Source organism: Thermobia domestica, chromosome 2 (genome assembly GCF_964235325.1).
Source record: "Thermobia domestica chromosome 2, izTheDome1.hap1.1, whole genome shotgun sequence".
NCBI classification, from domain to species: domain Eukaryota; kingdom Metazoa; phylum Arthropoda; class Insecta; order Zygentoma; family Lepismatidae; genus Thermobia; species Thermobia domestica.
In genome coordinates, this window is record NC_137455.1 from 106,564,857 (window position 1) to 106,591,990 (window position 27,134).

Sequence of the window (27,134 nt, forward strand, 5' to 3'; positions counted from 1 at the left end):
TTAGTTGATACAGTGCAAAAGGGAGTGCCATGCCGTATTGTGCGTATAATTTGTGGGTTCGTTACATTTAGTTAAGTCGATGGCTTTTTAATAATAAGAGAATAAAGTTCTTCTTCATCCCTCCAAGTAATTCAATCCTCTCCTAAATAGAGTATTTTCATATTGAATTTTACATATTTACGCTCATACATAACGTATTTACTATGCATACAATTACCGTTGTGAGAAATTAAATTTCTCTAACCTCTCTGTAACGGACACCTCTCAGTAACGGACAAAATATCATGTCCCATTAGCGTCCGTTATTCAAAGGTTTCACTGTATTATTATTATTATTATTATTATTATTATTATTATTATTATTATTATTATTATTATTATTATTATTATTATTATTATGTTTTGTTTTATGGTCACGCCAAGAGATAAAGAGAGAGAATTATCAGTGGAAAAAAGCAAAATTCTTGGCTGAATAGTTAGGTTCTTAATTTATTCCCATAATAATACTGCTATAGTATTAAGTGTTTCACCGTCGTGTGGCGAACTGCCTGTTAGCATGTATATCTTACGATCGGTATCAGCCCGATTCGGTTCAAAATGGGAATTAAGATTTCTGTTGTTTGATCTAATATAGTGAGTCAATTTGGGGAGTTATTAATATGCTGATCAAATATTTCAACCAACTACAGTCTCGAACTGGGGAGTATAGGGCCCCGGCAGGAGTCTCACTTGGAGGAACCCACATTATTATTATTATTATTATTATTATTATTATTATTATTATTATTATTATTATTATTAGTAGTAGTAGTAGTAGTAGTAGTAGTAGTAGTAGTAGTAGTAGTAGTAGTAGTAGTAGTAGTAGTAGTAGTAGTACAAATTTAACAGAGTCTTGTAAAACCTTTGCGATGGAGGGGTGGCTTTTCTTCATAAAACTGTCAACTTCATTGACGCGTGGTAATGGAGCCTCAGAGTAGGGACCTGCTCTGTTTCTTTATGGTGTTGAAATAACTTGTCAAACGACTAACAAAAGGCTCTAGCAGGACTTTATAAAAGTCAGTCTCATTTCGGCCCCAATGGGGCCCCAATATACATTTAGACAATATGATGCTGTGAAATATATTCTTACTAGACCACAAACAAAGGGTCTCAAACAGGAGTTTACAATATTGATATTTTCATCTCAATAATGGGACCCCAAAACTTCATTTAATGCAGGGGTCACTGAACTCTGGGAATGGAACAGACTACAATGAGTAACTATGCTCCAACACAGCAGACATGTTTTACCTTACTTTCCATGCTATTCAATTTTCGTTATTATATATGAGAGAGAGAGAGGGCCCCGGCAGGAATTCTTGCCCTCCTGCCCTGGCCGGTCCGAGTTTGCCCAACTACCTAAAAAAGCCATCTAGTTTTGGCCACAATCCTTCATGATCTGATAAAGCAGGGAAAGTTTAGCAATTAAGAAACCTATAGATTCATTTACTGCAGAAGAAAAATCTCGAGTGAATTTTAAGCCATCAAATATATTGATAATTTTGGTATGAAATGTTATTACCAAACTTTCCTAAAGTTCAGCAATATTAATAACGTATTTAGTTGACAATGAAATTCTCCAAAGACGAGACATATACAGATTGGTAGAGCTCATTGTGTTGAAGAAAGATACTTGAATGTAAAACTTCTTGCTTAATCTTCGAGAAATTGAAGAAAAACTTAATTTCTTCATACAGAGCTATCTTCACATGAACACTATGCCTCTTATTGAGGTGAAATTAGGATCGAAATATACTCTCATTAAACCCTTCATTATGACACGAACGAAATGACCGGATGGTTAATGAGATAAATTATACCCTAAAATTGACATTAACTCTTAAATTTTAATTTCTTTTTAACTAAAATATTTTCCAAATATAAGACATACTGTATATCAGTCGATAGATCATATACAGCTGAACAAAATAATATGCTTGAATAGTTTTCGAAAAACTCGAAGCACTTTTATGGCACTAAAAAGTACTATATGTCATTCCTTTGTTAATAATAATTATTAGTTTTTATTTTGCTGGAAGAAATTATTTATGCATTTCTGTATTTATGTGGCATCGTGAAGCAAACTGGGGAGTCACGTGAATAAAAGATATGACGGTCACTGAGTCTAGAAAACTCCTGATACGGCTGTTAAAGACAGGGTGCTCGTCGCTGGGCTGGATGTAGTTCACCCGGTCGCTAACAGATGGAGCGTTGGAGCTGCTCAGGCCCACCAAAAGGGCTGCTACGCTAAGTGGTTTGTTTTTGGTAACTCTTTTACGCACATACTACTTCTAATACATTGTATCTTGTGTTATTCTTCAATCTTCTGTTGTATTAGTTCTTTTCTCAAGTGCTTCGTATAATTGAAATTTTAATGTATTTCACTCATACTTTCTAATGTGAGACTGAGGCTCGCAGTAGAAACTTTTAAGAACAAAGATTTCTCTTGAATTTCAATGGGATGTGGCTGATGGAAGAATATGATCATACATATCATCATCTTGTGATTTTCTCGCATAGTTCGAAAATGCCCCATAGGAATCCCGAAGGAATTCCTGTTTCTGAGACATAAGTATAGATATGGGCATCAGACGAGTTGAGAGGCTGTCTCGTCTCGAAAATGTTCAGCGAAAGTGATATCTCGTCTCTAAAAAAAATCTATCAGTTTGTACTGGAATAACTCTTCCTCGTCTCGAACCTCATGATTCTGACTCGTCTAGTTCTCGTCCGCAACTTTGGACATAAGTCGATACGTAGATTTCTTCAAAATATCCATAGGGAGTCCACTCACAAAAATAGGATGTCCCATGAACATTATAACATTCTGGAACACATTGGATGTCCACTGACAAAAATGGAAGGTTCACTGGGTATTCCAACATTCTGGAACCCATTGGATGTTTACTGACATAGATGTCTGATGGGCATTTCAACATTTTGGAACCCACTGGATGTTTACTGCCAAAATGGGATGTTCCATGGGCATTCTAATATTCCGGAACCCATTGGAGGTTCGCTGATAAAAATGGAATGTCCCATGGATATTCCAACATTCCGAATCTCATTGGACATCCAATACTTATATCTCAGTGCTATATACGAAACCTATCTTAGACGTCTCGATTGCATTATGCGCACTACTAGTGACGGCTTCTACGGGGAGTCACATCAATTTAACAAAGAATTTTAAATAACCTAAGGGAAGAAAATTGATCTAATGTCTTAATTCTTGTATATAGGCATTAGGACATTAGCGCTAAAATTTTAATTATTACTGGTGTCATTTTCCTTAAGAGTCGCCACTGCGCAATTCAGTTTGTATGTCCTATTACTTTCTGTCTTCATCTGGTTATTCGTCTCTCCTTATTAAGATACAAAAATAAAACTATCAATAGCGTTCATTTAAAAAAAAATACAAAATTTCTACAGTATTTAACCTTATTGAATGAAATAGTGTGCTAGAATCCCTTTCCTGTCTTTTTACCCTTGAAGAAGATGCTATCAGTTTACATTATCACAAATTGTCTGCGTATATACATGTATGACAAATTACGCTCTTTTGTTGCTTGTTTACTTTTATCAAGGAACGTTTCCGGTGTGTACTTCCGTTGTGATTTTAAAATCATTTTTTTCTTCTTCTTTTGTCTTAGAAATAATGTCATATACGCAATGACGATATTTCTTCGTAAGTCTTGCACATTTGCGCAAACAGCATTACAGTGAAGTTCTGAAGAGATTTAGCAATTAAAGTTTCGCAGTTGATTTTGAGGAAGGCTCAAGTCCATGAAAATAATGATAATAATAATAATAATAATAATAATAATAATAATAATAATAATAATAATAATAATAATAATAATAATAATAATAATTTTATTGCATACTGGAAATTACAGACAGAACTGCCCACTTACAATTTCCATACAAAAAAAACATGCAAATAGCAAAAATAAACATAATACATAATAAAATACAAATGATACATACACAGAAAGGGATAAAAATCATGCATAAAACAAACATGCTCTTATATAAAAGAAAGTAATACTCTCAGCTGATTATGAAATGATTATATAACTGTCTCTGTATATTGCTAAAATTATCATCAAAAATGTCAATAACACTGGCAAAATCATTGGCCACTGATAAGATTTTATGCAGAGGAACATCATTGAGAAAGTGAATAGGTTTAAATATTTTCGGATTTCTTATATGATAACTGGTTGTACACAGAATTATTATTTATAACAGATTCAAATTACCATGAAGAATTGAATGTAGCATTTTAAGATCCAGAATAATCCTTCTTTCAGACAGCATTAACAATACCTAAGGACAACCTAACTTCATCCAACGACATACATTCATAACACTTAAACTTCCAGAGTAACCACGCAAGAAAAGGTTTTGAATTGTCTCCAAAGTAGTAGATATATAATCTATACTTGTATTCCATATAATTGAACAATATTCAAGATGACTTCTAACATTGGAATAATAAAGAATAAGATATGTTTTGACAGAATTAAAATCTTTGGACACCCATTTAAGAATTCCAAGATTCCTTCTCGCTTTGAAGGTTATATTCTCAAGATGTTGTTTAAAAAGCAATTTACTGTCAAAAACAATACATAAATCTTTAATAGTATTTACAATTCTAATTGGAGTATCATTTATATTATAAGTGAAAAAAATGGATTTGTTTTATTCGTAATATGCATTGAAAAAGTTTTATTACAATTTAAAGGTAGTACATTGTTTTTAGACCAAAGTAGTATTTTATTAATATAATTTTGGAGCACCAAAGAATCATCCAAATTTACAATGGTTTTGTAGATTTTGAGGTCATCTGCATACATCAAACATTTACAATCCAAATTTTCAGTTATATCATTAATAAACATAAGGAATAGAAGTGGTCCGAAATTTGATCCTTGCGGAACACCGGAGTAAATGTTATATATATCTGAAAGACCACCCTTATACTTAACCACAAACTTTCTTTGGGACAAATATGATACTAGCAAAGCAATAAATACAATGGGAAGCTCATAATGTTTCAATTTGTAAATTAAGATATAATGTGGTAGCTTATCAAAGGCTTTAGAGAAATCGAAATAAGTTTAGAGAAGTATACAGATAGAGAGAAATAAAAAATCGACCCATCGATCTGCCCATTACTCTTAAAAATAGGAAGAGTATCAACCATAAAACATGTCAAGTTAGTTGTAGTTGATCTATTTTTCATAAAGTCATGTTGATAGATAGTAATATTAGGACAAACATGATTATACAAATAATTATATATCAACTTATCAAAAACATTGGGTATGATACTCAACAGAGAAATTGGTCTATAGTCGGATAAATTTTTCCCATCAGTCTTGGGGATAGGAACAACAACGACCATCTAACAATGTTCAGGATAAACAGAAGTAAACAAACTCCAGTTGAAGAAAGATGTTAAAACAGGCGCAATGATGGACACAATGCCCTTCAGTATAAAAGCAGGTATACCATCTAAGCCACAAGAAGATCTGGTATTAAGATGGTTTATAGCCTTAATTACTTGCTCAATTGTGATAATAGGATAAAAAGAATTATTACCCGCTAAATCTGATAAGTCAATATTATGAAGAGAAGGACGCCTTTGATATATAGTCTCGAATTTTGATTTAAGTTTACATTGTTTTTATTAACAGGTTTACTTATCATTCTTCTTTGATTTCTCGAAATTACTTCAACCCAACTTCCATCGGAATCATCCTTCCGATTAGTCGTACCTGATGCTTGATTAACACTTACCAGCGATGGAAAACTATTTTCTTGATCTAATTCTTTAACCTGATTGCTTTGATCATTTTCTAATTGCGATTTCATATTAGTTACATGATCGGACATAAATACATTTTGTTGTAAAAGAGACCTCAACTGATAATTTTCATCACGTAAGGAAGTTATCTCAGCTTTGAGAGCTCTTATTTCTCTCAGGAAAATTTGAGTCATTTTATCTAAAGAATTATCAATGAGCCTCTGAAAAGTAGCCAAAGAAGGATTTTCACTCAGATTAAATTTACTCTGTTTATTTATTTCACTACTATTTCCAGTGCTATCATGGTATTTTTGTTCCACACAGTTTTCACATATATGATTTCCTTCAGTTTCCACTGAAATACATGATATATGACATTTAGTTGTATATTTCTTACATTTAACAGCTTTTTGTCTTCCTTAAATTGGGAGATCACAATATGGACAATTTTCAGCTGAGGATGGCATATTAAAAAACGACAAATAAAACTAAATTCATCAAAAAGAAAAGAAAAGGTCGAACTCCGCTTCCCTAAGGAGCAAGACAAAGAAAAGGACCATCCAAAACACAGACACAAAAACATAAAATCTATAATAATAATAATAATAATAATAATAATAATAATAATAATAATAATAATAATAATAATAATAATAATAATCTATTACCTCACTTACCTCGCTATTTTCTTACGTAGTTCCGTCGGTCACTAACATGGCGTTGGAGTGGCTCAGGCCCAGAAGGGCTGTCATGCAATGCGAGTGGTTGGTTGGTTCTCAGTAACTAATGCTTGTATTTATTTTCTGTGTTCATTACTTTCAAACAGTGGCGTAGCAGATGCCCCCGCAACCCCCGCACTGCGGGGGGGGGGCGAGGTACAGAGGGCCTCGAAGTCTTGCGATGAATAAAGATTTAAAGAAGTAGAACTTCAACCTTACTTCTGGCGGCTCTACAACTAGGGCCCCTTCTCTATACTTTGCGGGGGGGGGGCGCAAAAGTGTGCTACGCCACTGCTTTCAAACAAGCGTGAAAAAAATAATCGAATTTGGCATTTCAACGAATTTAGGTGCTCTATAGTTCCTACATATTGAAAGAATGTTTTTTGAATGTATATATAGTTTTGTATGTATGTATAGTTTTGAATGTATGTACGGTTTTGTTAAAAAATATATATATTTAAAAAATCTAGCCACCCATCTCTCTTTGAAAATTCTCGTACTCTTACCTGTGGATTTCCCTTGGCCAATTGAAATCTTCATTTAGAGCCAAGGTATCAGATAGGTCTATGTACGGTCGTCAGAATATGGCTCTTTAAATCTAAATAAGCGACCAACATTATTATTTAAAAAAAAAAAAAAAAAAAACATGAGACTCTACACTCACCTTGGGGTCTTACAGTTCAACACACCCTAACCAAATTCTAATTTTAATGTTTCTATAAAATTCTACAGGGGAAATTTTCGAATTTTCTTCGTATCTAAAAAAAAAAAGAAGAAAGTTTACTCGAGAATGAAAAAAATCATTTTTTTTAAATGGGACTTACTTAGGACCAGCTCTAATGATTTTGTCTATATTTCATAAATAGATTTGTTGTTGACAATTTTCCTTATAATTTTTCTGGGAAAAATCAAGAACAGATAGATTACTCTCGGGGATAAATTGTGGATATATATATATATATATATATATATATATATATATATATATATATATATATTGGCGGATATATATACACGCTCAGATATATACACTGGATAAAATGGATAAAATGGGCTTCAATCCTGCTTTACACTGGATATAACGGCAAAATATGGTTTAGCCCCTCCCTTGATCATATCCTGGATCCGCCCCTGTATATATATATATATATATATATATATATATATATATATATATATATATATATATATATATATATATATATATATATATATATATATATATATATATATATATATATATATTTCAAAACCAATTTTTGTAATTTTGTTCATATTTCATAAATAAATAGATTAGTGCTGCATTACTTAATTTATTTTAGGAAATAAGAGCGAGAAAGTTTAATGTGGTGACCTGTACCTTTTATTATATGGTTATGAACAGTGGCGGATCCAGCCCGGGGCCGAGAGGGAATAGGCCTCCTAATTTTTTCGTGACAAAAATAGTTTAAACTATTATTTATATAAAAGTTTATAGTAAACTCATGATATACCTATCGCAGTCTGGGTTCTGGTTACCGCACCCAGTTTTTACCTTCTAGGATCCGCCACTGATTTTGAAGATGATTTCTGTTCAAAATGCTTATTATCCATAATTAACTCAAAAAAGAATAACTTTTAAAAGATATGGCGTGTGCAATATGTGTCAAATTCCGAAGAGAGTATTATCGATGAGTAATCGTATTCCAGTTCTACGCTGAATTTTTTACAATTCACTCTTCATCCACTCAAATTAACAGCGTTCCTGTTACTCTGAATCCATGTTCACAGTAGTGTGTAACTAACTGTTGCTGAATTAATCTCATGATTAGTACATCAGATAATCTTTCTTGTAGCGATAGAATTTAAACATCTATCCATGTGATATTCGTCAAGAACCACCGCCACTAGATTATGAAAATGTGTACGCAACAAGCGAAGTAACCGAGGAACACCACCGTTATTTGTTCAATAAATTAATACTAAAAGTTGTTCTTCAATAAAAATGTGGATTGAAAAGAAAGTAACCAACTTTGGCGCCAATCTGACGCAAATACATTGTACGCTTAAAATTTCAAGGTGATTCAGTGTCATTATTTATTTCTTTTAAGAATATAGTATGGACTTGCTGACATGAACATGAAGAAAAAAAAAATACAATAGAAATAAATTCATTCTTATTCGAATTCGTGCAAGAAATGGCGTCTTTTTCCTAAAAGAAAATTGATTATAAGAATCGATTTCCTTCGGTAAGTCTTTCAAACAGAAAGAAGAATGCTTAAAAGTGAGAAGTGAGAAATTAAATCTTTTTTAAAAAATAGGAAATTACGTTTACAATCTTTTAATACACAATATTTCTCAGATTCAGCTGGGTTTTAAAGAATTTTTATTGGGAAATACTCATCTGTACATAGCACATTTTATTTTTAAAAAAACATTATTATCGAATGCGGAGATATCTGTCCTTACGTGTATTTGTAGCAATTACTGTTTTCTTTCCGTAAGCATTTTTTCCTCTTGTTTTCCCATTGAACTTCCAAAAATTCTTTTCGTAGCGCATGCGTGGAAAAAAAGTGCGTGGTCCACGCATAGCTCAGGTCACGCGGATGATGACACGATCAAAAAGAGAAGAAATTACGCATTCCCTGCATTTGATTACCACAATGTTGCCAACTGGCATCTTTACTATATATATTTTTTTCTTTTTCATTTTCGTATTTCATATACTTATTTTATTTGTCTACGTCATTTGTTTGTATATGACGCTTGATAAGACTTGAGCAGTGGGAGGAGGAGTTGGATTGGATTTTAGTGTCTCTTTCGGCACCGAGGCTATGTGACACGTGAACCTACAGCTTGGAGTGGGATACAAACCATTTGAGCGCTCCCAATTGAATCCAGGACTTCCGCGAAGACGAGTATGCTAACCATATAGTCAGAAAGCTTTTCTGGGGGGAGGGCGGAGGGTATGTGTAGTTCGGAATCCCATAATTAGGATGTCCACTCACTATGCTAACCATCATTCTTTAGTACTTTTTGTATAAATAACTATAATAACTCTGTGGTGACTCAATGGTAAAGTACTTTCTTCTGGTGGGTGGGGTCCTTTGTTCGATCTCAGCTAGCGCCAAGTGGGCTTTGTGGTGGACAAACATCCTGTACGTAAGTTTTCTTGGGGTTCTCCCGTTACCTCCCACTTTCTTTATTCCACCATTTCGTTCATTATCATCATTACCATCTCTCTTACCCTCGGAGTATAAATAGAACATTAAACATTTTTTTAAAAAAATTATATAACAATGATTGATATATTAATTATTGAAAATAGGTATTTGATATTTACAAAATGCTGCTACTTTTAAAAAAATGTTAAACGTCCCACGATTATGCACAAAGGCTAAATGACACAATGATGATGAGATGGATGACAATAGTGGAATGACGAAAGTGGGAGGAAACGGAAGAACCCCTAGAAAATCCATGCACGTGGTGTTTGTCTAACACAAAGCCCTCTTGGCGGGAACTGGGACCAAACAAGAGACCCCACGTGCCAGAAATGAACACTTTTTTCATTGAGTAACTGCGGCTCTAAAATGCTGTTGAAAGAACTATCAATTGTTTTCAATAACTCGAGATGATCTTGTCTAGGAATCGATCTCAAGAGCTCTCGACTCATCGTCTGTATAACGAGTATACTCTTATGTTGTTATGATCAAATTGTTCATAAAAGGGAGGACGGAATCAATGGAGGATTGCGAGGAAAGTCACATCGGTAAAAATTAAAATTTTATCGCTACCAGTTAACGGAAGAAAATTTACCCAATGTCTTACTGCTCTTATATAAGAATTAGAACTAACTTAGATAATTTTTGTTCCCTTTGTAGCGGTAAAATTGTAATTTTTAGCAATGTGACTTCCCCTGAGAGCCATCACTGGAGGATAATTATTAAACTCGATCAGGTTTATGAATACAGAAGAAATTTCAAGAGATTTTGATGTTTAACATAATAAAATACTACTACTACTAGTAATAATAATAATAATAATAATAATAATAATAATAATAATAATAATAATAATAATAATAATAATAATAATAATAATAGAATTTAATATAAAAGCATTTTTTAACAGGTGATGCATCTAAGAGTGGTTCAAGTGGACCATAATTCTTCGGAGGAAGATGGTTAGGTACATTAAATATTTTATTTTAAAAAAATGAAATGAAATTTTTGAATTTTACGTCCCACGCTTATGCCGGCTAGGCTAAAGGAGACGGTGAAATGAATGAAATGAAGAAAGTGGGAGGAAACGGGAAACCCCGAGAAAACCCACTCAAACGGTGTTTGTCCACCACAAAGTTCACTTGGCGGGAGCAGGGTTTGAACCCGGGACAATATGCTTCAGAGGTGAACACTCTACCACTGAGCCACCGCAGTCCCTTTAATTTTTTTTATCTGTTCTACGTTTGCTATTGATGGTTACGTATACGAACCATTCTTTCATGCCAAAAAAAAAAGTGCTCTGTGGTTGGTGATACTTACACTAATCACCAAAATTAAATTTGTTACACAAATAGTAGATCAAATAAATATTTTTATGGGCATATACAAGTTCACGCAAAATATGATCTTTCTTTTTTGCTGTACAAAGTTGTAGTCAAAGCCAATTCAACTCACTATTATAAATATATATTTTTTTTTATTATCGAGCGATAATAGGCGAGAAGAAATATGATTGTTATATAAAAAAAATCGAATTAGACATATTATTGGATTTACACGTTTCGTTCTGCGTGATTTTTAAAAAAATTGTCTGTCCATTCGTTAGAGGTATGCGCGAGGTCGGGCAGAGTCCGTGGGCCTAAGCAACCAGGCCCTCAGGCCGAACTCGGACCTACAATGCATATAACACTTCGGATCTGGGCCGGGCTCGGGCAGTAAATTTTTAAATATACAACCATATTTCTCGGGTCTTTTCGGGCCTAACTTTCTTAATATACTGTACAACGATAATTATTGGATCGTTCTTTCTCAAAAACTTTCAAATCACAACTGCAAAATTAAATCTCTAATTGCTGTAAATAAAAATACAATTTTGCGTTAATTATAAAGTTGCTGTAATTCGGGCTTATTTCGGGCTCGTTTGATTATCGCACGAGCTCGGGCCGGGCTCGGGCCTAAATGCTAAAACATATTTCGGACTCGGGCCGGGCCACACATTATAAATTCCCGGGCCGTGCAGAGCTCTACCATCCATTTGTTCGCCCAGACTTATTTGCACTCACCGTTCAACGCATCTAGACCAAATTTTAAACCTAAGGTTTTTATAAGATTCTCTGGGTGAAAGTTCGAAGTTTCTTCCTGGGCCGAAAATAAGAATACCGGTACTTTACTGAATGTTGAGAATAAAGAAAAAGATGGAAGTTTTACGAAAGCTGCCCTTATAATTTTGTCTGTCTCATAAGTCAATATTTCATTAACCCTGTAACGTTATTACACAATTATATTAATATTCGCTTCTATATTTCTCTTGTTAATCAATGCAAGATCTGTACTTGTACACAAGGGAGATAATCGTGGTTTTGTCCATTCTTGAGAAGCCTTTCACATGGAGCAAGAGGAGATTATGGAAAGTAAACATTTACTATATTCGATATGCGATATATATATATATATATATATATATATATATATATATATATATATATATATATATATATATATATATATATATATAACCAGATGGGAAATAATTAAACTTAAGTGCTTGAACATCCCCCATGATTAATTTCTAACTACACTACTATTCATACACGTTACATTGGCAGCCAATGCTTTCTCAGGAAGCTACATTTTATTTTACTGGACCACTAAGAATACAACTCGAGGAAAGAACAAAAAGGCCATAATTTTGGGCCAACACAAAATAATTTTCATGTTACAAGTATAACAACAACAAATAAATAGCAATTTAACCAGAATAGAATGGAAGTTCCTTTTGAGAAATCCTTCACAGAGAGTGCTCTGTCCTTTGAATAAAGAAAGAAAAGGAGGGAATTCAATACCACATTCGTAATCATTAGCATAAAAGTATAGTCATTGTCCGTGCTTTGCAACCTTTCTGGAGATAGAATAGGTTTCTGCCACAAAGAATCCAGTTAACACTATAACAACTGGAAGAATCACTACGTGACCTGGATTCAAATTCAGTTTGCAGGATTCTTCTTCGCTAAAGACCAAAAAAGTAACCTTGTTATGTACTGTCTCCCAGATTATTTTTATTGATACTTAAGAGGACAACACCACATATACATCGTACACACATTCACACGTACTCACACCCAAACCTTTATTTATCCAGAAGTCCTTGATGGAAATAGTTCAATGTACCGAAACACTTATATGTGAACATATATGATCTTGTTTCGTAAGTGCCGCTACCTTGTATTGTTATGCCTTCAGCAATCAAGCGTAATTTTACTGTTTGAGGAAAGATGTAAATTATCTTTTTTTTTTTTCAGTTTCGAAATCAAATCTCTAAATTCGGTCAATTTGACATAAGATACTTCTTTCGGAACTCATAATAGCCTCAAGCACGAGGTGACGTCTTGTCTTCATTATTTTTCAATTTCGGTTTTGAAATGACAATTTTGCATTGGGCCAGCTCGGTTTCACATCCTTCACAGTGATACTTATGCTTACTAAGGCTCACTTGCCTTAATTGAACTTCCACTCTTTCAGGCTCAGGCTCTCTCGAGCTTGGACCGCTTCCCACAATAAGGGCGGGCTTACTCGGACTCGAGTAGAATGTTTGAGCCTCAGCCCGCTTGGGCACGAGTCCTGGAGTATTGTGCCCTGAGACTGCAATTTTGGACATCTCTGGTTTTTGAATCTGTGAATAAGAAAATTGAAAATAGCAGGATGGAATTACGTTAAGGGACAGTGTTTATAGCAAATGAGAGGTCTGCGATGTTGCCACATCTTATCTATCTTGCTAAAACAGAAAACGAGATGTTTTTGTCATCTGATCACCTTCTCGAGCTGTAGTGCGTCTGTTTAGCCACACCCGTTTACAACTCGGTAATGTCGCGTTAGAGAATTCGTTTCATTCGTCTAGCCCATACGCCATTGACTGTATCTGACACTTTAATATTGAACGGTCTTTGTACTTCGGCTGTTGATAAAGCTAATGATGCAGATTTGAAAGGAGATATTACCAGGACAGTACAACAAAATACAAGGATCTTTCCGGCAGATCGTCAGTCGTCTGTGTATATATGAATGACGGACTATATGATGACAAGTCGAAATGTTCAAACGAATTTAGTGGAAACATTATAATCAATAATAGCAATATAGAAGAAATAAATAATTTTACTTTACCGTAAATGAGAACTAAGTTCATATACTTGTAGAAATAGAACGTAAATTAATGATAGGGGGGATTCAAAGTTATTAAAACAGAAGCATAATACTGCAAGCTGGAGCACGGATAAAAAAAAAATAAAAAATGTAAATTCAGAGAGACGAATATAACTTGAACGTGTTGTAAAACAGTTATAGAAAAATACTGTATTAGAAGCTGAAATAGACAAGTGAACAGAAAGATGGGCAAGGTTAGGTAAAACGAAACCTCCACAATATTGAGGCATTAGTTCGAATTTAATGTCTCTTGTCAGGCCTCACAAAGTGCCATCCATTCTCCTCCCTAGTTTAGTGGCTAGAGCGCCTACCTTAGGTACACACAGAGTCCAAGGTTCGATTCCCAGCGGGAGAGCATTTTGCTCCATAGGTGAAAAGTAAAGTAATAAATAAACGACATATCTTCTTTTTATGCTTTTAACACTGAGTGATCTCAATTAACTTCTATTTTCGATGCGTAGTGGTAGTATTGATAACAGCTCAATAACATAATTTAGTTGTGAACCACTAATAATACTTTCACCACACTGATTATTCGCGGATTAAATTAATTTTTATTATTTTGTGAGGAATATACAAGGTATAATTTTCATTCTCCTATAAAACCTTCGTTAAAGTTCCTTTTTCCTTGATTGTTCTGTTCTTCCTTGAGGATTATAATAAAACGTCAGAGCTCTTTTCATGAGAGACAGAAAAAGGGGAAATGAAATTGTAGAGGTACTTAGACACTGCCTTGTGGAACCCCAAAAGCATTTGTACTTTTACGATAGAAAAAGTATGTCGCTCCTTTCAAACTAATTATAAGAAGTTTCTGTGATCGATGTCCAGCCCAATGATGCCATTTGGAATCACAAACTTTTTATAATCACAAATCTGATATTAATTCATGCAGTTTCCCCGTGTAATCATAACACTCTTCTTTCGGGTCATTCTCATAATTTGGTATCTCTACTTACTTGCGTTGAAGCAAAACATAGGATCTATGATGTGGTATCATTGCAACAGGAAATACTGTGTACATATGTTTTTCCATCACACAAAAAAATTCGGGCTGGAAAGGGTTAAATAAACAAATAAAAAATAGGGAAATAATAAAATACAGTACAATGAGACAAAAGATGAATCAAATCCATTTCTTTCAATTTTTTTTCTCGAAGATTGGACACGCTTAACTTGTCTCGTCAGTCGTCCCCACAATTTGATGAACGATGGAAAAAAAAAGATTCTTGTGGCTTTTCCGTGACTCAACGTCACCGACCCCTCATACCCTTCCCGTCTCTCTCTCGCTCTCTTTTGCTGTCGCTTGCTTATAGTATGCTTTTACCTAAAAGAGTAGCACAAAATCATCGGAGCAGAGGGGGAAGGAGAAGGGAAGACAAGATATTGTCACGTCCTTAAGCAAGCGACATTACGGCGCCCCCTTACGGATGGTTGGGGATGAAGTCAGTGATAAGAAAGAAAGAAAAAAAACTCAAGTTTCAACCATTATAAATATAAGATTTAACATTGTATTTAAAAATAATAACATTAAGTGTATTTCCTCCTTATAATTCTACTTTTAGGCACAGTAATAAGAGTGATTATGAAGTTGAAATGTTTTATTTCTTAGTAACAGTACTTGTTCATAGGTATAATGGATATGAGAAACTTAAAGACACCTTTTTTGTATATTTTTAAAGTATTTTTGGATGGAATTTTCTTATTGTAGATTTTGCAACACTGACGTAGTTCCTGACAAGAGAGATAATTTCCATTGTTGTGCTCCATTGAGGTGGAAATCAGGAGAAAATTTCAAGTGAGGAACGCTAACAAGTCGAGATTTAGTAAGCACAGATTCATTGAAGACCGTTTTTAATCTGAAATTATGGACGTAACAAATAATTTCTTATCATTTTATTTATTTACATGAAGAGCGCACACTACTTTTCAAACATTAACTCAAAGAAATTAAGTGATAAACTTAGGTTGTTTCTTCAGTAACCATAATGTGTGCGGTACTGCCCCTTCGTTAGTGTTGCCATGAAAAGCTTGATGGAGTATGTCTTAATGAACCTATTACTGGTTAGTTGCTTGTATTTGATTTTAGCAATAAGGGTATAAGATATGTGGACCCAAATTTTCACCTTAGATCTGAACCGCATGAGCTCCTACAGGGAATCGAATTTGAATCTCTGTGCCAAAGGTGAGGGAGCTCCTTCAGCTTAATAAGATCTATGGATTAATATACTTCTGCTCATTGTACCTTTATAATAATAATATGGTACTTGTACCGATTATGGCCCGGGTCCCTAATATGGCCCATCCACAATATCTCTGCAGATTAACGTTGGTGCTACTAGATGACAATATAAACTATGTCCTCTGAGCTGCGCAAATATGTTTACGCTTGTCATGAGGACACCGTTTATACTGTCATCTAGTAGCACCAACGTAAATCTGCAGAGATATGGTGGGTGTGTCATATTAGGGACCCGGGCCATAATCGGTACAAGTACAATAATAATAATAATTATTATTATTATTATTATTATTATTATTATTATTATTATTATTATTATTATTATTATCTATTAGTTAAAAAGTTTGACTTAAAGGTGTTTCAATATAAATAGCCAACCCTGTATAATTGATTGATTTCACAGTATTACCTCAGGAACTTAAAATAATGCATATTATTGAACTTTGAAGTATTGATAGGCTTCTTTTTATGCTAAACTGTCGAACTAATCTTCATTATCTAGTAGGTCTAAGTTATAGGTTATCGTTATTTAACTTTTTTTTTCTATTCTGCAGAACGTTCTTATTTTATTATGTGGTTATGTGTTTATATTATATTCTGACGCTTTCTCTGTTTCTAGATATGTATCCCCTCCGTGTTCTCTATACTACCGAAGCCAATTACGTTATATTGCAATTATTTTGGAACTTGTTACCAAAGGAAAAAAATGAAAAGTAATCAACAAAAAATGAAATGGTTTTATATTGTATGATATTATGAATATTAAAAAAGAAACATGAATATATTATTCAGTATAGGATCAGAGACGGCATGCATGTTCATTTGTTTTAAAAAAGTGAGAAATATATTTCTTATTTCAAGCAAATTATTTATTCAGTAATAAATTTGTATCTTTATATTCAACATTATTAAATATGTATATATTTATATCTTAATCCAATGTATGAAAGACAGGCACAGATAAGAAAATATGATGAAAGTCAGTAAGAAATTAATAAGTAACAGTCAGAAAACAAAATAATTACTATAAATTGTGTAGTGTTTCCTTTGAATTCTGAGCTTTTCTGACTTTCATTTCAATTTGATTACAACATTTTTCAGTATGGTTATAACTACTGAGTCATAAAATAAAATAATTTTAAATATACACAGATGTAACAAAAAAAATCAATTAATTATTACATGGTATAGATTTTATGATGAAGAATTAATTTCAAAAAAATTGAAGTCTTTATTGCTCATAAAATAATATCAGTCATTGGATATATACATATCTTAAATAATTAATATTCTACTGTACTATATATCTCTTTATTGCTTATTTTATTGTGAACATAATATTATTTTTTTATAAATGTAATTTAAAGGAGTTAATAATAAAATTGTAAAAAAAAATAGACGTGTAGTCATTTTTTTATTTATTGCATTAAGTAAACTATGTTAAGATAAAGCTGTAATATATTTTAAAAAGTTAGTTTGCTACCTACTGAGAATTATTATCGCTTTTCAAAGCTGAATTATTTGCGGTGCTAGAAATAAATTTACTAGCGGTACTTACGGGGGACTAAATCTTTTGAGGTTTGCTGCATCCCACGGAGAAATTTCTTATTACACAGTCTTTGGGTACTACTGTGAAGTAACCTGATAAGCATTATTTTTTAAAATGAAGATTTTACCTTGGTTATTCACCTTATTTTGTGAGAAAATCATTTTCTTACTAAAGTTTCCAGGTTTCTCTGGTGCTACATAGCCCATGAAAGGTAATGGCTGGCCAAATAATACACGTTCAATTGTGTATTTAGTGGCATGGGTTTGCAAAGCATTATTTCTTTGTAGCTTTCTAAACTGTAGTTCGTTATCCCTTAATTCAGGTAACTCTCCAATAAGCTCATGATATTGGATCCAACAGTGAAAGTATGTCCCCGCAATGGAATCGTATCGACGGAAATACGGCGATACCCACGCTAATCGCTATCGCCGCATTTCCGTCACTTATTATTAATTTATCCTGAAATTGTTTTCTATATTTTTCCTGATTCTCTAGTTGATACAGAACAATTAAGAACACCTTAATTTTCGGTGGCAGCCATTGAATCCATATGTCACACTTATAAACCCTTAGTTTATACGATCATAACAATTATTATTATTATTATTATTATTATTATTATTATTATTATTATTATTATTATTATTATTATTATTATTATTATTATTATTATTATTATCATTATTATTATTATTATTATTATTATTATTATTATTATTATTATTATTATTATTATATAACTTTAATCTTGTGGATGTATATGTATATACAAGCCATAATTGGGCATAATTAAGTAATAAAGTTTTCCGGAAAAAACGTAGATTTTTCATTTCATCGCCCTAAAATGACTCACTGTTACTAATCTTTATTCTGCAATTGTCACTACACTATAGTAACATTCTACTACAATTCACTTAAATATTGGAAGAATGTGCCTCATAATCTATTAGTTGTGAACCCTAATAACCGTTGTATATTTGGATAATCTATTTGAACGCTTTGCTTTCAGTAGTTTAGTGGCAATCTTGCACTTAGGGTAGTCTGTATGCATAATTCCCCTTTTCTCTACAGCAGTCCTTCAAGTTATATTTTAGCATTGAAATTGTAGCGCCCATTCTTTTTCATTCACCATATTTTGCAATCATGCAGAACTTATAAGCGAAACACGGTCGGTAAACTGACCTCAGAAGCTCCTGGGTTGCCAATTTGGTCCCTGACCGAACTCGACCACCAAATGTAGCAATCTTTGTTTCTTACACGATTGACTACTTACCCAACAAATTTCGTTCAGATCTGGCCAGTTGTTACCGAGAAATAATAAAAGTACTATATACAAGCTGAGCCAAGCGTGTCCCTAACTGAACTCGGCCAACAAACATGGCGTTCTTTATTCCTCACAAGTAAACCTTACGTTTGGGTGAATCGAGTTGCTGACTGAGACACATATGAGAAAGTAGTACTAAATGTGGTCAGTATTTCAGTGAAGTTGTAGGTGCGAAGCTCCAGGGGTTTAGGAGATACAGCTACCAGAACATCACATGGAAGTACAGAATAGTCTTCATACAGTTGGAGGTAAAAGCTCTGTAAGACCCCTTGTAACGACAAAAGGTGAATAACAAATATATGGGTACATATTAGGACTAGGGGGAAGTCATATAGTAAGGGTATACCTGACGGCGGCCATCTTGAAATCCGCCATTTTGAATTAAGGTTAAGTTTTTAAAATAGGAATAGGGTCATGTGATACATGATTTAAGGCGCAAATTTAATCAGAAGAACAATGGTGACGTTAATTTTGATTTATGCGCAATTGGTAAAAAGTTACAGGGAAATTAAATATTATTGCAGCATATGTATTAGTCCTTTAGCCCACCTTATAAATTTTATGTTAATAATAATAATTAAATAAAAAGCAGGTGGATAAATATTAGGTCTATAATAAGAGTTGCCTTGATGGCGGCCATGTTCAAATCCGCCATTTTGAATCAGACAAAAATTTTAAACTAAACGCATAACAGTGACACCTTATTAATAGCAAATTTTACCATAAATCCAACGGTACAACCATTTTTCCTTTATCATTAAAGACAGAAAGTGACGTGAACATATGGCATCGTCATAGGTTCATACAACTTCAGTCGTTTACAATTATCAGTTCAGTGCTCCTCGTTTTCGCAATATGATTCGATTCGCTTTCAATCAGGCTGGATATTTGAATGAAGAACCTGGACGTTGGATCGCTCCTTACGACTACTGCTTTGACGGAATTGTTAACGACAAATGTGTCAAGTGTAACTCGATTGCCTTTGTTAGGTGTGCTCACTGTGAGCAGAGCATTTGTGCAAGTCATGCACTCTTTTCTGAACTACATATTGATTGTACTAATTGAGGACTTTTCTGGAAGAAAGACCCAAGTTCAATTATGACTCAATTCCAATTTGGTCATTTTTCCTTAAATTAGCAACTTGTTTATGCGATAACAAATGCTGGTTAATGATAAAGCAAAAATGGTTATACCGTTGGATTTATGGTAAAATTTGCTATTAATAAGGTGTCACTGTTATGCGTTTTGTTTAAAACTTTTGTCTGATTCAAAATGGCGGATTTGAACATGGCCGCCATCAAGGCAACTCTTATTATAGACCGAATATTTATCCACCTGCTTTTTATTTAATTATTATCATTAACATAAAATTTACAAGGTGGGCTAAAGGACTAATACATATGCTCCAATAATATTTAATTTCCTTGTAACTTTTTACCAATTGCGCATAAATCAAAATTAACGTCACCATTGTTCTTCTGATTAAATTTGTGCCTTAAATCATGTATCACATGACCCTATTCCTATTTTAAAAACTTAACCTTAATTCAAAATGGCGGATTTCAAGATGGCCGCCGTCAGGTATGCCCTTACTATATGACTTCCCCCTAGTTCTAATATGTACCCATATATTTGTTATTCACCTTTTGTCGTTACAAGGGGTCTTACAGAGCTTTTACCTCCAACTGTATGAAGACTATTCTGTACTTCCATGTGATGTTCTGGTAGCTGTATCTCCTAAACCCCTGGAGCTTCGCACCTACAACTTCACTGAAATACTGACCACATTTAGTACTACTTTCTCATATGTGTCTCAGTCAGCAACTCGATTCACCCAAACGTAAGGTTTACTTGTCAGATGATGGGCTACTTGCCCACCAAATTTGGTTCAGATCCAGCCAGTAATTGCCGAGAGGAAAAGTACCAGACACACGCATGGAGTGAAATAAGGCTCCCGCACGCTTGGAGCTAGTAATGTTTAAGAAGATGGGGTTTCAGTAGCAATCTTTCCAATGAAAAAGAACAAATTATTCATTTACGCTGTCTAAACGCTGGTATCCTGTTAATCAGACAACCTGTAGCATATTTGTGACGAGAAAGTTGCATACTCTCCAGTAATTAGGAAATCTGCGATATAGTTTGTTTCTTCTTGGGAGCAGTTTGACCAAGAAACTTTTATTTACGAAAGTTAAGTTTATTATACGATAAGAAATATTGGTTGGTTGGTTTGAAGTCTCTTTTCAGCACCGAGGCTACATGAGATGTGCATGTATAGCTTAACGTGATATCCGAAAGCACATGAGCTCCTACCATGAATCGAACCCGAGTCTCCAGCATCCAAGACATGCACGCTAACTATACAGCCACGATGGAGCTCTATTGTAAGAAAGAGAATAATATTGGATCAATATGAGCAGGCATGTAGATGGAAATTTCGTGAGAGAGGAAGTCCTACCTTTGTCCCTTTAAAAGTTAATGTCCTGTATGCCGTAAAGTCCTATTAATTTCCCGTTCTCTACAATTTTCGGAAAAGAGGTCTGGTTCCTACCTTGGCTAAGTCGGACAGCTAATATAAAGTCTAGAAATTAAGACTTTAAAGTCTTAGAAGAATTAAATCTATAAGTATTATCGCCAGTAGATGTCTCTCTTTTTCGGAGCCCTCACAATCATTTTGACATATGAAAGAAATGTGCCGAGAATGAATTGAGTTCTTACAGTGTAACCTGTACTTTTTAAATGTTTCGCTTCGTTTGTTACTGAGAAAGTTAAATTTGGAAGCGTATTATGAAGTTCTAAATAATGTTTACAGTATTGAATGAAATTAAATATTGGAAAAGTGCACGGTTTGATCTCTACTTACTGATTCGATTTTCCTTGATATAAATTTTATAATTCTAAATTTAACTGAACTATCGTAAATCTTATTTGCTCTTAAGTCCGCAAATATAAACAAATAATGAAAAAAAAATTATAGGTGGCGATAGGTAAGCATCTACAATCTTTTTTTTTTTTAAGTTCTACGTCCCATGGTTATGCCGGCTAGGCTAAAGGAGACGGTGATGATTAGAAATTAATGAAATGGTGGAATGAAGAAAGTGGGAGAAACAAGAGTACCCCCGAGGAAACCCACGCACACGGTGTTTGTCCGCCACAAAGTTCACTTGGCGGGAGCAGGGTTTGAACCCGGGACAACATGCACCAGAACCTTTACAATCATCATAGAGCTTGGTAGAATTGTAAAATCAAGTTTTTCTGAGTCAATGTCTAGATATTATGTATATCGTGAAACTACGCTGTATTATGTGTGACACTTCAGTAAACTAAAATTCTAGAGTGTCGGTTCTTCCATATTGTCTTTTACAGCACCACTCTTCCTGTTGAATCGACATATACAAGCATACAACCCTCTGTTTAATTTCTTTATTTTGATTTGTTAAAAGTAAATAAGTTCTTCCACTTCGACTCAAATAACGGTTTTTAATCTTTCTATGCTAACATTTATAATTAATAAAAATATTTTTTCGCTGTTTTATGTTACTTTTTTGTGTAAAATTTTTTAGAACCTTTTTGTAAAGTAATGTTATATAAAAGAATCATGTGCTTGTTATTTCTAAAAAAAAAGTTCTGTGGTTCAAAAAAAAAAGAAGAAGAAGAAACCGCCTTGTCTTACGTAGTAGAATATGTGTGTGCCTCGAAGACTTCTAGGGTTGAAGAACCTCTCAGGATCTCGACCCGCTTTTTTTCAACCCCTTCCCCCATCAATTCACCCCCTGGGTTGATGGTTTTAAAAAGGAGGGGAAAAAAGCATCAGGGCTGGGCTATAGAACCTACTTTTTTATGTGTGGTACAGCAAACTACGCCCTTCAAGTCCAGTCTCAATGCTTGTGGTCCATGTTCCGCGTTCCTTATTCATCTCTGTGTGATCTTTCCTCCACCCAACGTATCTCGCAGGGTTGCTATCACTACTGTACTTATAGTGATTGCAACCAAAGTATATAATAGTATACAGCAAATCTAAAAATCTAAATTTTGGCCAATAGTGAATCTATTTGCCATTTTCGTAACTTTACCACCTCTCTCTCTCTCTCTCTCTCTCTCTCTCTCTAAATTGGTCACTATTGGTCCAATATCGGAAAAAGCCAAACTTACTGCTTAAATTGGACTGGGGATCGTATAACAGGTAAGCAGTCTAATGGGGAATTGAACCGGTGATCATGCCGTGAAGAGGCACTCGAAATTAACTTAGTGTTAATTATTTCATTGATTAGATTTAACGTCCCCTTTAAACACTGAAGCTATATGAGACGGGAACTACTGCTGAATGTGGGACCTTAACTACTGCTCTGGTTTATATCCGAGACACTGTCCTCAGCGGAGTTCGAATTCATACATGAAGAGCACCGAAAGCATGCACGTTGTTTCATGGCTAAGCGCAGCAAAAAAAAAGAAGTTATTACTGTTTAATGAGTTGGGCACCTGGTGCAATAGAGTAAAAAAAAAAAAAAGTTGAGAGCAGTGGCGGCGATTGAGGGAAGTCATGTCGATAAAAAAATCGCTAGAAGTTAAGAGAAGGTTTCACCATATAGCTTCAGAAAGTTGCACACAAGAAGGGTTAGATTAGGTAATCTAAATAAGTAAGCCTTTTTCCTTTAGCTTTTCCTTTAGGATAATAGATAGAGGGATTTGGCCTTAACGTTTCTTTCAGCAGCAAGGCTATATGAGATGTAGACCTACAACTTCACGTGTGATCCGAAACACCTGGGCTTCCGCTAGAAATCGAACCGGAGTCGACCCCTTCGAAAGCATGTATGCTAACTACAAAGCCACACCGGAGCTCTCATTATGAGTTTCTTTTTTTTAAAGCTCCATTTGGATGACGGGTTAAATTAATGTTTTCATCTAATGGGAGTAAGCAGATAACTACCATTGATTATGTTTTGTGCTATAATGTTTGCAAAATGATGCTTAGAGGTTCTTCTTCTGACCTTAAATTTCTCTTCTTTTTTATCTCTTTTTTTTACTTTTCCTGTATATAAAAATAAACCACCTTGCACAGAGGACTACTGTAGGACACATTATTATTATTATTATTATTATTATTATTATTAGTAGTAGTAGTAGTAGTAGTAGTAGTAGTAGTAGTAGTAGTAGTAGTAGTAATAATATTAATAATGTGATGTATAGCTTAGCATAACGGTTTCTTCCATAGCCGTTAATTGTGGCTTTCTACCAACAAGTCAAAGTTCATTCCAGTAGCGTCATTTTCGACTTTTCCGGGGGGGGGGGGGAAGCAGGGATGTCCACCAACATAAGACTTTCACCTTTTATTATTAGTATACAATTTGTTAAAAAGCATATGTATATCAAACACAATAAGAACTGCCTCCCTGCCCTCCCCAAATGAAGCCTCTGGTTTATTCGCTACCTGGTAAGTGGCTCCTCAATCGCTAACGACATGGAATCAACACCTAAAGTAGTGTACTCCTACCAGAATCGAACATGAGAGCACTCGTGAAAACCATACGGCTATACGGGTACAGATTTTTTTAAGAAAGAAAAGAAAAGAAATTAGGTTGTTCTTGCGGCAACCCTGAGGTAAGATTCTTGCCTTTCCCAACCCTTAAAAACTTACCCTAGTCTGGTCTTACCAAATATGGAAAGTACTCCATACGTGTAGTGATGACGAGTAGAGTTTGAAGGGAGTAAAGAGGGGGGTGGAAAGGAAGTACAGGGGTTGGGGGTGCAAGCAAAGTTCAAGGTGGACCCCTTCTGAAAGAGAAAAAAACGAGAGAAAGAAAGAACAAGAAGAGAAAAAAAATTAGGATCGGATTGACAGTACAGCTGGCATTAGCGCGGGGCTAACAAAAATGAAAAAAATGAAGAACATGAACGCGCTAACAACGAAAGGGGTTGCTTATAACATTTTCTTTCATCCCTTTGCTGGATGGATTTTTTTTTTTTTTTTTTTTAACTAGCGGCACAAGCACATATGAACTACATTTCGTGTCCTGATATGTATACATATTGACAAGAGATGATCGAAACAGCATATAGAACTTTACGGAGGAAAAGTATTATATTATATACACATACTTTAGAGAAATAGCAAAGCTTCAGAAAAACAAGATGGATGCTATGAATATGATATTTTTACTGATATGTCACTAGATGAATCAACTAGCACAAATGGCATTTCCTTGCAGAAAACGTACTATCACATCCGTAAAAAGTAACAATTTTATCACTACAAGCTACGTACTACAAACTCTATATAAGATTTTGTACCGGTATATGACTACCCTCAAGAGTTCCGTCATTGATTAATTCTTACAGATGAAAATACGACATTTCTCTTCGTAAATCAAATAGCTACCGTATATTCCTCAAAACTAAATGACAGATCTGCATGCTAGCCTTGGATGAAAAGCTTGAAAAGTAGACTATTAGAATTTGGATTTAGATTTCTGGGGCTTTCGACATCTGTGGCCATGTTAGCTCGTCACTTACGAGGGATGACGTCCCTCGGCAACCACACTATGCAAGGAAAGGGAAGAAAGAAAGGATTGGTTAAGGAAGGAAGGGACCTATACGAAAGGTACCATCCCGGCACTTGGCTGATGTAAATGAGGAAAACTCAGGAAAATCCTCATTCAGAATAGCTGGTCTGAAAAGCTTTTACACTTTTTCGACCGAGTGTCCGCACCGGGAATCGAATCCGGGACCGCTCAGACCAAAAACGAGAGCGTTAGCGACTTCGCTACCAGGAGCCACAAAAGTAGACTATTCTATGTGATAATGAAGTATTCCATTTCGATTGTTTCAAAAATAGGCCTATCGTATAATAAGGGATATTCTTACCTGTCATGAACCATTCCATTGTTATATATTTAAAACAAAAGAACTTTGTTTTCTAGTTAAACTCTGATAGATTCAAATAGTTTTGAATGTACACAAAATACTTGATTAAGAAATGTGAACGGAGACTAACTTTTTTTAAAATTTCTTTTTAAGTAAACAAGTAAACTCCACAACAAGATATGATAGAAGAGCTTGCTTAATCTGAAGAGTAAGAAAGTCATATCATGGAAAAAACGAAAAAGCGATTATAGTAACTTCGCAAGAAGGTGAACAATCACGTGAAACTATCAAATTAGAGAAGAAAAGATACATATGGGTGGTAGCATCAAAACAAAGAACAGGTAAGCCAGTGTATTCGGAACGGACAGATTGATATTAAAAAAGTAAAACTACGCATGTATTCCAGGCAAAACATTTTCAAGGAATGTATTCTACCTGTTCTAATACATAAATTGAGGGCGTGAACACTAACAAGATATGATTTTCAGTGCAGACTATACACCAAAACCATGGAGACATAATTGTCAATTACAAGATAACCATAAAAGTTCTTGCCATTGATAAGCAAAGAGTGATACAGTGGATGGATAGTACGTACCTTAAGGTTTCGAAATAATCTCCATCAATGTCAAATGCCTTTTGCCAACGTTTCTACAGCTGCACAATGCCCTGGTGATAAAACTCGGCTATCGTGGATGCATAGTAGTCGGTGAATGTTTTCCTCGGGTCTCCCTCATTTGCGAAGGATCTTCTACGGAGTAGTTGTCGAGGGAATGAAACAGGTGGTAGTCTGTTGGCGCAAAGTCCGGTGCATATAGTGCATGGTAAAACCCGGCTATCGTGGATGCATAGGAGTCGGTGAATGTTTTCGCGAGTCTCCCTCATTTGCGAAGGATCTCCTACGGACTAGTTGTCGAGGGAATAAAACAGGTGGTAGTCTGTTGGCGCAAAGCCCGGTGAATATAGTGCATGGTGCAGTGTCTCTCAGTTAAGTTGGTAAAAGGTCTTCAGGTTCTCTTTGCCACATGTGGCTTAGTATTGTCCTGCAGGAACAGCACATCCTTGCGATTCACTAATGCCGGCTCCTTCTGCCGCAATGAACGGTGCACCTTTGCAACTGCTGAGAGTAGTCAGCAATGATGGTCTGACCAGGTGGAAGGAGCTCATAATGCACCACTTGTCGACAATTCC

The 27,134-nt window shown here is 34.6% G+C and overlaps 1 protein-coding gene and 1 long non-coding RNA gene across 4 annotated transcripts in view; one reads left to right on the forward strand and one right to left on the reverse strand.

Annotated features, from left to right (window-relative positions):
- The window catches only part of LOC145674455 (uncharacterized), a 32,795-nt gene extending 15,218 nt beyond the window's left edge, over positions 1 to 17,577 (forward strand). For 2 of the 3 annotated variants that reach the window (XR_014128938.1, XR_014128941.1), the window contains one exon: positions 15,682 to 16,309. This is a non-coding gene — a long non-coding RNA (uncharacterized LOC145674455). Of the gene's footprint in view, positions 1 to 15,681; positions 16,310 to 16,831 lie in introns of those variants that run through there. The other variant, XR_014128940.1, reaches the window with a different exon arrangement.
- Ca-beta (Calcium channel protein beta subunit) overlaps positions 1 to 27,134 on the reverse strand; it is a 636,212-nt gene that overhangs the window by 481,479 nt on the left and 127,599 nt on the right. The window lies entirely within an intron of this gene.